Here is an 18,116-nt window from a genome sequence, read left to right as displayed (position 1 = left end):
ACATTGTACTCATGTGGGGAATCGAACCCGAGTCTTTGGCGTGACGAGCAAACGCCTTAACCACAAGGCTAACTCTCTGTAGTTTATTGTGATTTATAAGAACTATCGTGACAAAGAAATGTTGTACTATTGATGGTTTACACCAATTCTGAAGTTTTAAATCTGTGCATCTGTCAAGATCACATATTAATGCGGTTTAACTGTATATGCGAGGTGTTAGTCTGGTTTAACTGTATTTGGGGACTGAGTAGTATAGGAGTGTGTGGAAAGAATGCAAGTAATGCAAGATGAGTGAGAACGGCGGGGTAAGCACGTTAAGCGTGCGTGTTGTCGGATAAGGAGACGGGTAGCGAGTTTTCAGCACAGTCATGAGAGGCTGTTCCAACGGAAGGTTGATGTATGCAGAGGCTGGTTGTATCATGACGTGAGTAGTTTCTGAATTGTTTTATACTTTCCAGTGGGTAGGGATTATATATTATCAAATGTTCGGCGCAGTACATGTAACGCCACTCCTTAAGTCTCAAGAATGAATCAAAAAGAAATTTGTTTTATTGCTGGCAGTCAAACGTATGTATGGCAATCAGAAGTTTGTATTACATGCGTGGTGACGATGTTGCTTTCAGATGAATACCGTATACCGGGTTTGAGACCCCCAGAGCTTTCGAGTTGATTTAAATTTCGAGGTTTGGGGACCTAAAATATATAAATATTTTAGACAATGTTAATTTCGAGGTTAGAAGAAAGTGGCCAGAAACATCACTTACCGGACCAATACTCACTGAGCTATCGGCAAAACTCCTAGTAGCCAGTGATAACTGCTGTCTGACTATAACTACCGGTATACCAGTCCATGGCAGCAATAATAGTAATGAAGACAAACGTTTGACCCTTTGTTGTGATAAATGGCCCATGAAACACTCTGTCGGCAGAGTTCAAACATGACGCCATTTTTTCTCAGACGATATTGTTTTCTTAACAACTAATTATAAGCATGCATGCATGGGTCTCTGCTGAAACTATGTTGTTGTTAGAAAGCTGAGAAGTTGAACTCTTTTGTTTACGATAGTTTATACATGTAAGTAGCTTGACTCAAACGTGCCATCGCACGAATAAAAGTTTGTTTCAGTCGATGTCGTTACATTTTGACGAGACAAAATGAGTCTAATAGCGTGGTTAAAGAAGTCTGTTGATGAACCCGAAACGTTCCTTCCTAGCCCTACCAAGGCCCCATCAATGAAAATGACGGCAACTACCGTGGCTGCAGCCAACAAAGAGGTTCTTACTGCACTGTCCACACCCAAGAAAAGGAAACGCGAATCCACCTACAACTCTTATGACGACGAAACATCAGCGAAGATTGCACGTTATGCTCTAGAACATGGTGTTGCCAGTTGCAGTAGAAAGTTCACCAAAGAATCTACCGCTCGCTCAATTAGAGACGGATACAAAAGACGTTTAGTCAAGGCTCGCAAGACAAGGGTCAGTGATCATGAGTTAAAGAAGATTGAAACAACGCTTCCCAAAGAAAACCGAGGTAGACAATTGCTACTTAACGACTTTGATGAACAAATACAGACCTACATCAGAGCTCTTCGTGATGCCGGTGCAGTAGTGAACACAGCAATCGTCATAGCCGGAGCAACTGGGATTATCAACAGCGTGAATCCAGGACTTCTTGATACCAACGGCGGATCAATCACCTTGACTGAAGCCTGGGCTTTGTCATTATTGAACAGAATGGGATTTTCCTGAGGCAACCACAAGTGCACGCACCCTACCAGAAAACTTATCCGACATTAGAAAAGAATTCCTCGGGCGTATCGGTACAAACATCAAAGAGAAGAAAATCCCTGATGAGCTTATCATTAACTTTGACCAAACAGGACTTAAGTACGTACCGTGTGGGCAATGGACCATGGCAGAGAAAGGGTCAAAGCTTGTAGAGATAGGGGGGACTCACTTACAAGCGAATGATCACAGGTGTAGTCGGATCAACAATGAGTGGCGATCTCTTACCTCTGCATCTGACTTATGATGGAAAGACGGAGCGTTGTCATCCACATATTGACATATCACTTGGCTGTGTTGAATAACGATGGTTATTATAAGTGAAGTGTAAACTAATGCTGTAAAGTATAGTCATTCGTGACTACATAATACTCGTTGTATGTTGCTGGTGTTCCCCGCCGTGATATATTGCTAAAAGCGGCGTACAAGCATACTCACTCACTCACTCGTATGTTGACTGACTGACTGACTGACTGAGTTTGGTTTTACGCCGCTTTTAGCAATATGCCAGCAACATCACGGCGGGGGGACACCAGAAATGGGGCTTCACACATTGTGCCCATGTGGGGATTCGAACCCGGGTCTTCAGCGTGACGAGCCAACGCTTTAACCATTAGGCTACCCCACCGCCCCCGTATGTTGAATTATTATTGTGTTATCATTCTGAGTTTATAATACTCGTTGTGTAATGAATGACTAGTATATCAACTACATTATTTGTATAGTGCCTGGGACCTGTATGTAAGAGACGGGGGGTGGCCTCGACAAAATGACCAGCCAGTACATCGTCAGGTAGACTGACCCGATGAGGATCTGAAGTCAGCCTGACCTTAGTTCAGTTCAGGTGATGAGACAGATCAGCGTGACCTTTGATCAAATGTGACCCTTGGCATGGGATTATATCATCTTGGACTGAGACCAGCGTGACCTATATCCAGACCAAGTGCCTCTGATCCATGAGCGTGCGCTAACTCTTGGAGAGGACTTTTGATATTTGCAATGTGGCAGATTGTGAACTTGGCGCATATTTAATAAAAATCACAATATTGGAAAATTATGTAAAACTGTTGTTGGTATATGTATATGTTATATATTTGTGGGTATGAATGATGATGTATAGGTGACTATTCGAAAGACTGATTTGGGGGGAAATCGTATTCAATTTTCCTTTTTGGATAATTCTGTAATAAATTACATTTAGTATATTTTTGCCTTGTGTTATTGATCTCGTGTTGTGACAGCATCGCTGTTTCGAAAATGTTTCATATCTCCACAGTCTTGGGCGATATAGATATATGATAATCCAGTTTTAAAAAGTAGAATTCTGAAGTGGGACACCCAGTTTGTACTCCCCTGCTCATCCCGATCGTTCAACATAGCTTAACAAGCGTGCAGGTATCTGTTCGCAGTGATACGGGTAAGTCTGCACCAATAGCGAACGCATTTACAAAAGTAATTTGCACTTAAGTTATGTGCCCAATCTCTCCCATTATTGCGCTGGATGAGCAGTATATACTTATACCAAGGTATCTTTTTAAAGAAGGTACTTTGGACATCAATGGATCCTCGGTATGTATAACCCCAGATTTCACAACCGTATATTTTAGTTTCAAATATTTAGAGTAAAAGAACTAGTTTTGTGAGGACACGGGAGAATCAGTTGCAATAATATTAATAGAAAGTGCCGGGATGTTAACAATCTCCAAGTAGTACTTGAGACGAAACATGTACTGCTCTTTTCTGGCCATGACCATGGACCCTAGTATGGTGATTTACCTTCAGTTGTTGGGATCTATAGCCTATTTTTATATTGTGTTGTCCCCTATAGTTACAATGTTTTAGATTCAATTACTAGTTTTACATGCATATCTGTGATACCCTAGTTGCTTTACTGTCCTTTGTCGGCAGGTTTTTATAATCTCTATACATATTCTATTTCAATGTCAAGTGTTCTCGTTACGATATGGCTGAAATATTGCCGATGTGACGTTAAATAATAACTCACTCACTCACTCACTCTGGCCATGAAATTTCCTTTAGGAACTACGACAGTCTTTGAATACAGCTTCAGCCTTAAAGTATTGTCGTAAATTGTTATCAAACTGGTATTTTCTTTATCTGTTTAGTAGTCCGTACCTTTCTGATTTTAACCAACAACGTTTTCTTTTTGTATGAAACCAGGAGTGTTGTTTGAAGCGTGGTCGATGATGTATATGTTTGGGTTGATAGTTACACTCCTAATCCACAGAATATTACAATGTCCAACACTTCCTCCACATTTAGACTGGCGCTACATTCAGTTTAATGTCATCAAATCGAACATAGATGAAACAGTGTCATTATGTAAAAGTCTCTGAACCGCAATTGTGTTCTGTTAGTAATTACGTCACGCCGAAGACCCGGGTTCGAAACCCCACATGGGCACAATGTGTGAAGCCCATTTCTGGTGTCCCCCGCCGTGATGTTGCTGGAATATTGCTAAAAGCGGCGTAAAACCAAACTCAGTCAGTCAGTCTGTTAGTAATTTATGATTTGGAACATCATACTACTCAGGTAGCATAAGGCCGTAATTCTAATCTAATTAATAGGGTAATATGTACCATAGCCACTTACAAACGGATTCTGTTTAAGTCTAAGCAGCTCTGCGCAGTGAATTGAAGCGCTAAGGACTTCCCCCTGCCGCAGCATTTGTAACAATAAAATGAAGAAAACATTTTTGGGTTATTTCAGAGTGAGCGTCATGATGAGAAGGCTTCAGAGTCAAATTTGGATCCACAACCACTGGATTGTGGATGGGAGTGACGTGTGCAAAGTGACTGGATCAGCGTGCGACAGTTAAATAATGAAAATCATATTGTAATTGCTCTTTTCGTAAAAGGCATATGGAACAGTGAGTTAAATAACATGTCCTTTGGAACATAATTTCTGTTACATTTCGTGTTTCAGCTTCACAAATACATGTATGGAAGGGAGAAGACACAGTATGATGTCAATGACGAGTTGACTACTATAATGCCATCGTATGCAGATTCATTGATGGTTGCTGACGCTCAGTCAATAGTTTGCCAAAATATTTTTTTCGCGCTGTTCCTTTAGTTGCAACTGCGCCCTTGTAAAACTTGGAAAACGCACAATTAAATGATGACAGTTTCTTAAACAACTTTTTTATTTTTGTGACACAAATTATGCAATTTCTTCCTATAGTTGGTCTGTTGTGTTTTATGCAGTCCGCGTTGGTTTGATTCTTTTATGTCTATTTGTTTTCGTGATAGATTGCAATTCATCGGTATCATTTTGTCTCAAACGGACTGTAAATGAGTGCACTCACACTTGTTTGGTCATCATTCTTATTCCCTGCCATGCTTTTTTCCCGTAGTAGTAGCACATTATCTTATTGTAACAAAACGTATACATGTGGGATATATTTGGGATTTTACAAAAATCAGATGCGGATAAAATAATGGCCCACTGGCAAATCATAAAATATATATGCTTTGTTATAAAGACATTTTACTATAATAATTTTTTTATTTACATTTTTGTAATTAATCTGTCTTTAAATCTAGAACAAAATGTATGAATGTATTTATGTATATATCAATATTTTCATATAGGTATCTGTGTTTTCAATTACAACTGACAGTTCAAAATGTAGAAAAATGTAATTGATGTGCTCTTTCACGGTCATCATTTCCTTCTAATAATATAATGTTATTTTTCTTTCATGAAAAGTGTGCGAGTAGGGAAGCACATATTTTGTGCCCAGATTGGTTCCCTTTTCAGTATGTGCAACATGTTGTCCGCTTTTGTAGACAACTGTATACGCGAGTCGACTTTAAGAAGTTCGTGTCTTGAAGATTTCGATCTTAGCTGAGATCATGGTATACTGAAGGAAAATTATAAGGGATCACATGAAAGCACAAGTGTTCCTTTATTTTATTCCAGGTTTCTTCACAAGCTGGGCGACACAAAGCTTTTGAAGAAACCTTTGAAAAAATATAAAGGAACACTTGTGCTCTCATGTGATATCTTATTTTTTTCCCTCAGTATATCTTCAAAGTAGATCGTCTCACAATCGCGCTAAGATCGGTTTGTGAAAGTGGAGATGGACAATTGTATGGCGACTGTAAGAGCAATTATAACTATGACTGGTTTGTGTAATTGGACCGGGGGTGGGGGTGGGGTGGGGCATATTTGCAAACAGTGATCAAATCCATCTCAGCTATTTGAAAGCATTGTCCTCACGCCAGGACCGTCTGTGATCTTATACAATGCTGCCTAGCACCAATTTCTTTCACGTTGTGCAATAGCTTAGCAGAGATTTCTCGTCACAATGTAAATGTATAGATTAAAAGTGTGTGAGTGAGTTTAGTTTTACGCTGCCTTTAGATATATTCCAGAAATGGGCTTCACACATTGCACCCATGTGGACAATCGAACCCGGGTCTTTGTCGTGAAGACTGCCTATTAATTAAGAAGCGCCGTATGAGAATGGCAATATTACGATCTTATCAGAAAACAACAGTAACTGATATTCAAATAAAATCAGGAAATAGATCTTCTGCACTGAAGCCATCCATTAAGTGCAATGTCGGTTAGTCATTGTAATTATGTTCTTTTGGTGTGTTTTTGTTGTTTCGATTCACGTAATCGCGGTAGAATAATTTACATCGGCTGTTTTGTCACACCAATCAGAAACTTCAAGCAAAGGATGAGGATCTTCAGAAGATATATTCTGTGATGGTTGCCTTGTCATTTGTCGGACCAGAATACCGGCATCGTGCACATATTTCCAATACCAACTTTTAAGCAAAATGTGTGAGTTGAGTACATGACATGCTTACGTCATTGTCACCAATATTTCAGGGGGGGGCGAGATGTTATTCTCGGGTGCTGGCTTTAGATATTGTTTACTATTGATAGTGATTGTCGCTTTAATTTGGACCAAACGTTCATGTGGCAATGCCATATTATTATCATCATGTGATATTTATACAGCGCACATATCCACGCAACTAGTGCATGCTCAAGACGTTGGTATTGTTTCCCTCGATCATTGGATGTCAATCTCAACGGCACACCGTATTATCAATCTCAACTCCCTGGGGAGTATACAACTCTTGCTGCCACTGGGCGCACGAGTTATTGTGACTTTCTCATCCTAACGAGGTACCAATTCACAGCTGGATGGACTGGGTCACATAGTCACAGTACTTTATCCAAGTTCACTGCACGTTGCTGTACCCGCAACTAGGTGTATGCACGTATTCATGTGGCCAACGTCTGGTCATATACCAACGGATTCGTGGCTTCTTTTAAGTGCACAGGGTTGTGTACTGTACACTAGGGGTTGTGGCAACACGGAAAGAGTCTGCGCACAAAGTTGACTCCAAGGTTTTCACAACCGGTCACATGTGGGCTCGAACCCGGCACCTCAGCCTCGCTGGATCATTAGCCTGGCGCCTTAGCTCAGTCATATAGCTCAGCTCAAATATAGACTCAGTCTTTATCTACCTCCCTGTAGGCATTGATTCCCATTGTCAGTTGGGGTCAGTAAGCGAATCACTCTTTAGAGCATAGCTGGTGGAGCAAATACAGATACATCAACTTGCCCATTACTGATGATTTAGACCTGTGATACTGTGATCTTCTCTGAAACAAGAGGTACTTACATGCAAATGAACTTAGGAAATAGATTCGATGTACTGAAGCCATTCTCTAGGTGTAACTACGGTTAACCATTATAGTCATGCTCTTTGGCAGTGATTGCGATGTGGTTTCTAATCTAGGTTTAAGTATTTACTTTGGGTGCACACTGTTTTGACACACCGATCAGTAATTTCAAGCAAACGATGAGGTTTCTTCAGAGGGTATTTTTATGGTTACAGTTGTATTAAACGTGTGAGAACATATATGGGATCCCTTACACAAAATCAATGCAAAATTGTCTCAGATTAAGCTCCATGGAAGCGAATTTATATTGCTCAGTAATTGTAGGTAAACGGACATAATCAATGTATGCGAGTTAGTAAATCTGTTGAAATTACTTTGAAAGAAGTGTTGATTAAAGTTGAAAAATAATTTGAAAATCCTTCGTCAACATTTGTAAATGACAAAACACCATGCCTCCACACGCGTCTTACAGTATCATTCGCTTGTGTTCTTTTACACTTTGTTATAGCGGCGATCGTAAGAGGGGTGCTGGGTATGTTCTTTTGTGAATGCTTTTAAATATACACATGTACTCCATACTTGATCCGATATGACGTCTTCAAAGAGACGGTGGTTACAAAATTTGCAGACAAATATGGTGTAATGCCGCTCCTCGATATATCAGATCAATGAGATTGCAGATTCAAATTGTACTTGGGAATGTATAAATATTGCTTAAGTGTTTTCTCACTACCAAACATGTAGCAATGTGGTGTTGCAATACTGTTGGCGTGGAGATGTGCCTTGAGCTTTCCGTCAAGTTGATGAAATGATGGCTTCATTGGTGTTTGCGTAGTTACCACAAGAACCGTAAAACTGTCAAGTACGTTTAGGGCATTTATCGATTTGAGATCAGAGCATTTATACCCTATGGAGAATCAATGAGTTTGTAAAATGTTCCTCATGCGTCTAGGTATACTCGTTTGTTTTAAGTATGTATCTTCCGGTTGACTCGCCCTGTTCCTTCCTATTATATTGCATTGTATTTATTATTGTAGATAATAACCCGTAAGGCTTGAGGACACGCTGCACAAAGACCTTGTGATAAGCTGAAGGGGAAGTAGTGGATGATGCCACTTGCCTAAAAGCAGTAAATATGTCTAAATTACTGACAGCAGAGACGGATGTACATGTAAATATATTGTAATTTTTCAATGACAGGTGATCAGAAAGCAACAATTGATTAGTGTAGCCAGTGAACAAAATGACAGGCTTAATCTTCAAGACGTTTTCTGAAGATTCGCTGTAATTATGTAGGACGATCTGAAACATTCGTCACCGCTGATGTAGCGTGTTTCGTCTAAATAATGTGATCCCACCTAATTTACTCTATTTGTACTGAAACGCGCCCATTGCCGCAAGTAACACCACTTGAACACCGCATGATCTACGATTCTCAAAGAGACGAATTGGCAAACACCATGATATTTGGTGAATGCCAACGTCACAACAAATTCACATTCCTTTTAGTAGGTTGTATCGAACCAGTTCCAACTTCAAGGCCACGGAAGACCAAAACAACTGTGTTGGGTATGAAGTTCAGTGATCGGCAAATCTCTTCATCAGATGAAAGTGAAAGGAGTGACAGGAAAGGAGGAGAGACTGTGAACGTTCTGTACACATCCAGGAACGTGCCAGTGTTTTCCTGATCAAAGTGTCGTCACAGAGATATCGCCCATCAAAAGATTTGGCTCCACGGTTTTGGGGTGTTTCTTGTAAAATAAAAAAATGCCACTTTCGGGCTGGGAACAACAGGACAAAATACATCCCTTCCCTTGAACCTTCACTTCCAGGACAGAAAAAATATCACATACCATCATGTACTTAAACATGACAGTTTTAGTATTATCAACATCTGCATGTTGTCTGTATTAAGGACCCAACATATACATCCCATGAGACATAAAGTGATCCGTCATGAAATGCCCAATAAACTGCTGTGCAGTGCTTCAAACCTGTATTCTTGATTTGTTTCGGGATTCGTCTTCACATTAGTGGTGGTCCGATTAATTGAAATAATCGAAGATTGGTCGCAATGACAAAACGACCAAGCAATCGATCATGTTTTCTCATAATCGAACACAAAATTTTTTGGACCACTTGTTTGCAATAACAATATTTTTCAAAAGGTTGATTTTGTCTCGACATTGCATAAGCACTACAAGCTCGTTCCAAGTCATGATTAAGTTTATCTTAACAACTCCAGGAAATGTATGTTCCTAACACACTAATCATCCTTTACTGATGTGAAATTTGCAAATGCGTTTTGTGCAATTTGCGAAAAAAAACGAGAGAACTACATGTTTTTTCTGTATTTTTTGTGCATTAACAAACATAACCTGGAAAATTTGATAAATGACGCTAACCAATTATTTTCGATGATTGATCGGTTGTAATGACCAATCATCAATTATGAGATTTACACCAATTCCCAACACTACTGCATATACCATCACGTACTTAAACATGACAGTTTCAGTATTATCAACATCTGCATGTTGTCTGTGATAATGGCCCAAAACAGCGGTGGAAATAACCCATTGCCCAACGTCCGAGTCCAGTGTTGTTTTTTTCTGTCGGGCAAGCAAATTTGTATATCACACTGTACCGGTGTCTACTTGACTTTCCAATGTTAATTATGTTGTTTATTTAAAAAATCAACCAGAAGACAACCAGTATAGTGGAAAACTAATCAGGGCAAGTGATTTTACATGTGCCACTGTACCGGAGTACACTAGCATTTTAAAAGTTATTTCCACCCCTGACAACATATACATCCCTTGAGATATAAAGTGATCCGTCATGAAAGGCCCAACAAACTGCTGTGCAGTGCTTCAAACCTGTATTCTTGATTCGTTTCGGGATTCGTCTTCACATTACACGGAAGTGGGTGAGGTCTGACACCTGCATCACTTCCGGCTTTCCGTCACGCAACGGACACTAAAGTCTTGATAAACACGTGAAAAATCCCACCTTTGCATTACATTATGGGCATAGCCAGTTCGCAGTTTCTTGACACGCAAACATTTTCAGCACATGGGATATATAGTGTTCAGTCCTCGCGTATTTCATCACTTCTGCATCGTTCTGTCCCTTTCTAGTGAGTGAGTTTAGTTTTACGCCGCAATCAGCAATATTATATCTATATGGCGGCGGTCTGTAAATAATCGAGTCTGGATCAGACAATCCAATGATCAACAGCATGAGCATCGACCTGCGCAATTGCGAACCGATGACATGTGTCAACCAAGCCAGCGAGCCTGACCACCCGATCCCGTTAGTCCCTTTCTGGTCCCGGACATATGGCAAAACGTCAGAACTGCTGATACACGAGATGTCCCTGTTGGGCGTGATCTCTATTGAGTCCCAATAACAATGCCTGTGAAGAAATAGCCAGAGGACTTTATACAGACATGGTCCTATTAACTGGCTCGTGGAAACATGTCCATCACAGACTGGTCCGTGATCAAATGCTTAACAATATATGATGTTAAATGAAGATAAAGACCCTTGACATAATGGCGTGTTTGCGACAAACCACTCCATCTCTTCAGTGACTACCATATAGCTTCTAAAACAACGTTACATTGAAAGACGGAACACAACGTCTGAGGGCTATATTGTTAAAATAACATCAGACTTGGATGCTATCACAAAAAAGCTCGACAAAAGGATTATGGCGTTCAAATGACATTATGAAGGGAATGGATAACCTGCCACGCTATTATTTAAACGTAATTAAAATTAGGTACATACCGTTTACGTGGGTGTACAACCTTAGCAAATCCTTGATGGTCATAATTGACGTCAAGAAAAACGATATTGATCCCTGATTCAAAGGTATTAGTTCACAGTGCACTCAATATGAATATGCTTTTATATGTTGTACATGCATTAGACAATCGTTACATATAAGAGACGAGATAACAGTCAGGTTGCCATGATACAGTTCTAATACCTCCGGACCGGTGAAGGTCCGGGTTAGAACATTGATATTCAGTAACCCATGCTTGTCGTAAGAGGCGACTAACGGGATCGGGTGGTCAAGCTCGCTGGCTTGATTGACACATGTCGTCGGTTCCCAATTGTGCAGATCGATGCTCATGCTGTTGATCACTGGATTGTCTGGTCAAGACTCGATTATTTTCAAACCGCCGCCATATAGCTGGATTATTGCTAAGTGCGGCGTAAAACTAAATTCACTCACTCACTCTAATACCGCCGACTCCTTCACATGCATTTTTGGGTCACAACTATACACCTGAGGGAGTGACTGATTCAGGTTTCCAGCGTTTCTGATTCAGGTTTCCAGCGTTTCTCAGTTATATTCCCACTCAATCACGGAGACCCCAGAAGCAAGCTGTGCGTAATGTACCTACTTCATTGATAATCGAAGCTTGGCCCTTGGTGTGAACAGCAAAGGAGGTTCAACCGATATTCTTCTCCACAGCCACGCGTGATGACTCCCCTTTTGACCTTAAATTTGCCTACTTCATTTATCCGGAAGACCAAGTAACAATATAAGTCAAGGGATGACCTTAGGGCCGCCGAAATTCTTCATTATGACGAATGATCTGATATAATTACTGTGAGGAACCTATACTAGGCCAAGACTGTTCCTGGAGGCCCCACTGTTCCAGTACTGAAGTTGATACGACAGAGTTCAATGTGTGGTCACTGCAGGCCATTCGTTAACCGATTCGCAACACTTAAATGCTGTTGACATCCTTTAATCACTACAAGTACATACTTGTTTGATCGGCATTCTAGAAGTTGGTGAGTCAACAAATGGAACATACAACTTTATGGATGACAACTTCTGGTTTATTTTCGTTGAGCGACGTTTCGATGTAGATTCTTACATCTGTCTCTGGCTCTCCAACCCTCAGGACCATTCTCCAGCCAATGGCCGTAATCCACCCTCCACTAAGCAACCCCCCACAGGAGTGATATACAAGATTAACTGTAAATGTTGTGATTCTTATATAGGTGAAACGTCCCGTTGACGCCCGCATAAAAGAACATAAAACCTCTACAGCTAAGGCAGACAGCAAATCAGCCCTCTCAGATCACCAGCGAACTTCCCTACCCATCAAATCAATTCGAAGTCCTATCAACCAATAATCATAATCCGCCGCCACAAACCTTATATTTGTTGTTACTACTTAATTTCCCTGTCTATTTGTTGTTACTACTTAATCCCCGTCTATTTGTTGTTACTACTTAATCCCCCTGTCTATTTGTTGTTACTACTTAATGCCCCTGTCTATTTGTTGTTACTACTTAATGGCAATGCCCCTGTCTATGTGTTATTACTACTTAATCCCCATGTCTATATGTTGTTACTACTTAATCCCCCTGTCTATTTGTTGTTACTGCTTAATCCCGCTGCCTATTTGTTGTTACTACTTAATCCCCCTGTCTATTTGTTGTTACTACTTAATGCCCCTGTATATTTGTTGTAACTACTTAATCCCCTTGTTTATATGTTGTTACTACTTAATCCCCCTGTCTATTTGTTGTTACTGCTTAATGCCCCTGTCTATTTGTTGTTACTACTTAATCCCCCTGTCTATTTGTTGTTACTACTTAATCCCCCTGTCTATTTGTTGTTACTACTTAATCCCCCTGTCTATTTGTTGTAACTACTTAATCCCACTGTCTATTTGTTGTTACTGCTTACTCCCCCTGTCTATTTGTTGTTACTGCTTAATCCCCCTGTCTATTTGTTGTTACTACTTAATCCCCCTGTATATTTGTTGTTACTACTTAATCCCCCTGTCTATTTGTTGTTACTACTTAATCCCCCTGTCTATTTGTTGTTACTGCTTAATGCCCCTGTCTATTTATTGTTACTACTTAATCCCCTTGTCTATTTGTTGTTACTTCTTAATCCCCATGTCTATTTGTTGTTACTACTTAATGTCCCTGTTTATTTGTTGTTACTACTTAATCCCCCTGTCTTTTTGTTGTTACTACTTAATCGCCCTGTCTATTAGTTGATACTACTTAATCCGCCTGGTTATTTGTTGGTACTACTTAATCTCCCTGTATATTTGTTGTTACTACTTAATCCCCCTGTCTATTTGTTGTTACTGCTTAATGCCCCTGTCTATTTATTGTTACTACTTAATCCCCCTGTCTATTTGTTGTTACTTCTTAATCCCCATGTCTATTTGTTGTTACTACTTAATGTCCCTGTTTATTTGTTGTTACTACTTAATCCCCCTGTCTTTTTGTTGTTACTACTTAATCCCCCTGTCTGTTTGTTGTTACTACTTAATCCCCTGGTTATTTGTTGGTACTACTTAATCTCCCTGTCTATTTGTTGTTACTACTTAATCCCCCTGTCTATTTGTTGGTACTACTTAATCCCCCTGTCTATTTGTTGTTACTACTTAATCCCCCTGTCTATTTGTTGTTACTACTTAATCCCCCTGTCTATTTGTTGTTACTACTTAATCCCCTGTCTATTTGTTGTTACTACTTAATCCCCCTGTCTATTTGTTGTTACTACTTAATCCCCCTGTCTATTTGTTGTTACTACTTAATCCCCCTGTCTATTTGTTGTTACTACTTAATGCCCCTGTATATTTTTTGTTACTACTTAATGTCCCTGTCTATTTGTTGTTACTACTTAATGTCCCTGTCTATTTGTTGTTACTTCTTAATGCCCCTGTCTATTTATTGTTACTACTTAATGCCGCTGTCTATTTGTTGTTACTACTTAATCCCCCTGTCTATTTATTGTTACTACTTAATGCCCATGTATATTTGTTGTTACTACTTAATGTCCCTGTATATTTGCTGTTACTACTTAATGTCCCTGTCTATTTGTTGTTACTACTTAATCCCCCTCTCTATTTATTGTTACTACTTAATGTCCCTGTCTATTTGTTGTTACTACTTAATGTGCCTGTCTATTTGTTGTTACTACTTAATGCCCCTGTCTATTTGTTGTTACTACTTAATGTCCCTGTATATTTGTTGTTACTACTTAATGTCCCTGTATATTTGTTGTTACTACTTAATGTCCCTGTATATTTGTTGTTACTACTTAATCCCCCTGTCTATTTGTTGTTACTACTTAATGCCCCTGTCTATTTGTTGTTACTACTTAATACCCCTGTTTATTTGTTGTTACTACTTAATGCCCCTGTCTATTTGTTGTTACTACTTGATCCCCCTGTTTATTGGCTTCATCACTAGTGCTGTTTGTTGTTTTTAGTTCCCTACTGGCCTCTTCCAATTATGTACCACTTGTTATTTCTATTACATGCTGTTGTTAATGTTATTCTGCTGCTTGTCACAACATACCATGTATATATGCTCCTCACCATATGGTTGTACACACTTTTAGCTTGATAACGGTGTAAGAATCTACATCGAAACGTCGCTCAACGCAAATAAACCAGAAGTTGTTATCCATAAAGTTGCATGTTTCATTTTTACAAGTACATAGTTACATAGATTCTTCAAACATGTATGAGCCGTCGGGTTTTACGGAACAAAATCCATTAACAGCAAATGATAGGGTGGTTTTGGATAGAGTGTTCAGGTGGCAATTCCATTAAGTGACATGGGAGATAAGCCTATGTCAGCCATCAAATCAGGAGAAGTTCTTGAACGATGACGATCCGTCACAGAGGGGACAGCAGTTGACATCGAAAGACACCTTGCATGTATATCTCGCGTTTTGCAGTATGGTGATCTACATTCAGTTGTTGGTGATCTTTAGCCCGCTTTTATTTTGTACTTGTGTATACTGATTAAATTTTATGATAGTGTACTAGTTTTAAATTTATATCTGTGATGCTCTGGTATGTTTACTGTCCATCGATGAGAGCTTTTTATGTGCTAAATTTGTTGATTAATATTGATATAAATTAACTTGTTCTCATCACGATATTGCTGAAATATTGCCGATGTGACGCTACATATTAACTTACTCACTCACTCTTCAAATGATGCATCGGTGACAAATGGTGTTGATTAACCTAGGAAGACGATGAGGGCGATTATGGGTCCATACACAAGATTGCAGGATTCGGATATGCGCACGTCGGTCGAGTTAGACCGTCTTAAATGACTGCACCTCTGATTCGATTTGAGATACCACACAATGTGTAGATGAAAAGACAGAAATGAATGCGAAATGATTCCATATGTCTGCAAAACAATACATTTTACCGGATGACGAAAGTGCAAATCCATGTGCAGTCGTATCTTAAAAGGATATGCCGTGGAAATGACATTCCTGTCGTGGTAGTTATCAGATTCCTATGTAGACAAGGTGTGTTTGGGAAATGGGAATAAGTGACAGATCAGCCAACACCCACATTTGAATTTGACCCGCGGATGGGTTTCGCAAGTAAATCTTTACTTAATACGTCTACGTCTTCTCACACGTACTACGTAATCTCACAAGAGTCAAGTGAGGCTCTTTTTCCTGAAAGACCTACAGATGATAATTCTTACACAAAGTGTTTCCTGAAGTGATATAATGGATCCCGTGTCGGCAAACGGCGATGTTTTGGTAATGTGTTTTGTTATTATGCCATAAAAGATTCATGATGTACTTTGTATTGTTGATGGACATGCAGTTCAGTGACAAACGTTTCTGTGAAAAAAAGAGTCAACAGTCTACAGTATTCAATCCGAGCGGAAAATACAAAACAAATTAATAATAATAATAATTGCATTTATATAGCGCATAATTCACTAATAAATGCTCTGTGCGCTTAATTCAAGAATTACCTATATATATATAAAAAATGGCTGGCCAAGAATTATTCTGAATAAAAGGATATTGATATAATTAATTTCCGCTCATATACATTTCACTTGGATGGGAAATGGACGTAACTGAAACAACAATGTGCCTGAGTCATCATGACCCAGTCGTCAATTACGCTCCTGACAGGCACTTTAGTCGATAATCACAGAGCCGTAAGACAATAGTCTTTGTCATTGTAGTATGATCGTTTGACATGGGCTAATTGACAGTTTCATTTATCCAGCAACTGCGAACAAAGCCTAATGGGTGACGGTGACATGTATATATCGACACCATCAGCCATTACAACTAAGAAACAGGAGCTTTGAGTACAATCAGCATCTGGTTAGGGAGAAGGTTATTTTTTCCTCGTACAGTATTTGATGATGTCAAACTAAAGAAAGGTCGTATCTTCGGTTGTGCCGCGATTCTGAAGAAATCTTCTTTCCGATTGGTCAAAAAACCATAATGGTAAAATCAAGTAACTAATTAACCTCGATACCTCAAAATCACTCATCGTTATTAACACAAACCTAACGCTGGAGATGCTCATACCGTCACTATGAATATCCGGTTGCGCAGATGGTAAATGCGGACGTGATGGTTTTCTTCCGGGTCACTCTCGCTCACCCATTGCCGGGTCCTATTAACTCATGTGTAATAACACGATCACTAAGAGTAGCGTTTTCAAAGGGTTCAGTTCACGGTACAATGGAGATAAGACTAATGTGAGTTATAATTTGAAGTAATTAAATTATCGATTAGATAACTCTTATTCCGGTTCAGAACGTTTTTTGTTCTCCTTAGTTATGTTCATGGTGATTCTGAGTACATTTCATTACAGTTAACTTCTACTAAATCTTGTGATTGACATCGTGAGCATTAATCATCGCAATTGGAAAATGGCAACATGCAAAAATCACCTAATAATCCCATTCCGTTAGCAACCTCATTCTATTTTTGCTTGCTTGCTTAACGTCGCAATCAGCAATATTCCAGCTAAATGTCAGTGGCACGACATCCATTCCCGTGAACAACAATATTATCAGCTTCTCAGTACAGTCAGGTATTACTCAAAGTAGGAAGGGTGTGTTTTTATTGTTGCCTTTTTTGTTTGTTTGTTTTCGGGTTTTGGGGGTTTTTTTTGTCTTTTTTCTTTTTCTTTTTTTCTTCTTATTATTTTTATTTATTTATTTTTTATTTTTATTATTTTTATTTATTTTTATTTTTTTTTGGGGGGGGGGTCCACGGTGAATCTGAGTACGTTTCATCATAGTTAACTTCTACTCAATCTTGTGATTTGCATCGTGAGCATCAATCTAGGCAAATGGGATGCGGCAACGTGTGTAATCATGTAACCTAATAACCCTATTCCGTTAATTCGTATTTTGTTTATTTGCTTGCTTTTTAACGCCGCACTGAGCAATATTCCAGCTAAATGGCATCGGTACGCCAGCCATTTCAGTCAGCAACACCATTATCAGCCTCTCTGGGATTGCTAAAAGACCAAGTTGTCTAACTATGATCTTCACAGGGTCATGGACATCAATGACCACATACTTAATATACAATGGCATACACCAACCTGCGCGTATAAGATTCGATAACATGCATAAACTATACCATATAATGACCCGATTCCGTTAATAATTCAGCCTTCTTTGTCAACAATGGAATGCAACCAACCAATCAAGTGAGCTTCACCACCCGATTCCTCTGTTTGCTACCCATGAAAATCCGGGTTAGAATTGGTCTTCAGCAACCCATGTTTGTGGAAAGAGGTGACTATAGGGATCGGGTGGTCAGGTTTGCTGACTTGGTTGAGACAATTGCTCAGGTC

The 18,116-nt window shown here is 39.4% G+C and overlaps 1 long non-coding RNA gene across 1 annotated transcript; it reads left to right on the top strand.

The window, feature by feature from the left end:
• Window positions 1-246: 246 nt before the first annotated feature.
• On the top strand, window positions 247-2,993 carry LOC124261055. Its single transcript, XR_006894245.1, has 2 exons — window positions 247-424; window positions 2,514-2,993. It is a non-coding gene; the product is annotated as an uncharacterized LOC124261055 (long non-coding RNA).
• Window positions 2,994-18,116: the final 15,123 nt, after the last annotated feature.

This window comes from Haliotis rubra, unplaced genomic scaffold (genome assembly GCF_003918875.1).
Source record: "Haliotis rubra isolate DU_JTF1 unplaced genomic scaffold, ASM391887v1 Scf787, whole genome shotgun sequence".
Lineage (NCBI taxonomy): Eukaryota > Metazoa > Mollusca > Gastropoda > Lepetellida > Haliotidae > Haliotis > Haliotis rubra.
Note: the sequence above shows the minus strand (reverse complement) of the source record. Positions and strands in the feature narration are given on the sequence as shown.